Genomic DNA, 849 nt, shown 5'->3' on the forward strand with positions numbered 1-849 from the left:
AAAAAATACTAAGATAAAATCAAAATCAAGATATTGTTCACAGACAACAGTCCAACCACATCAGCATTTTTTTAGAGGTAAGAACTAAGGAAGCTGTGCTCCCCATGAGGAGCAAGTGTCTTTTTCATACTAACACTTAGCTGACTTACTCTCTTGCTACTCTCTTTTTTACTTTGCCACCTGGGAGCTCAAAGCCAAAATTTCAGTTAAATCTTTCAAGTAGATCTTTAGTGTTAATTTTCTATTCTATTTATATTTGTCTTATCCTGATTTTATGTTTCTTCTACTTTGTAACTTTTCTCAGTTTGTCAAAATTTGTTGTCTACAGATCTGTGTAGAATGAGCCAGGCATGCATACACTGATACAAAATAACTGATGACTCTTAGCCAGGTTTGGTGGCTCACATCTGTAATCACAGAATTCGGGAGGCTGAGGCAGAAGGATCACTCTGAATTCAAGGCCAGCTTAGGCTACGTAGTGAGTTCAAGGCTAGCCTGAAATACACAGTGAGACCCTGTCTCAAAAAAGAACAAAAAACAAAACAAACAACTGGTGACTTTTAAGGACTGCTGTAGCCCATGCATTGCATGTTTTGACCCTACATTTTATATAGTTCTTTGATTAGGACATTAAATAAAACTATTATATTTAAACTCTTTCTCAGATTTAAAACAAAATAAAAAAATACACAAAACTGCAATATCTCCCTGTAAAACACATTAATAATCCATATTTTTTTAAAATCCTACAAGTCCCATAATAAAGCAGTTTTATTACTCAAGTCTTAAAATTATATATATTTTTTTTTTTTAAATTATCAAAAACCCATCCCTACCCCACCCTCCCTT

Source organism: Fukomys damarensis, unplaced genomic scaffold (genome assembly GCF_012274545.1).
Source record: "Fukomys damarensis isolate Sample0158 unplaced genomic scaffold, DMR_v1.0_HiC HiC_scaffold_9, whole genome shotgun sequence".
Lineage (NCBI taxonomy): Eukaryota > Metazoa > Chordata > Mammalia > Rodentia > Bathyergidae > Fukomys > Fukomys damarensis.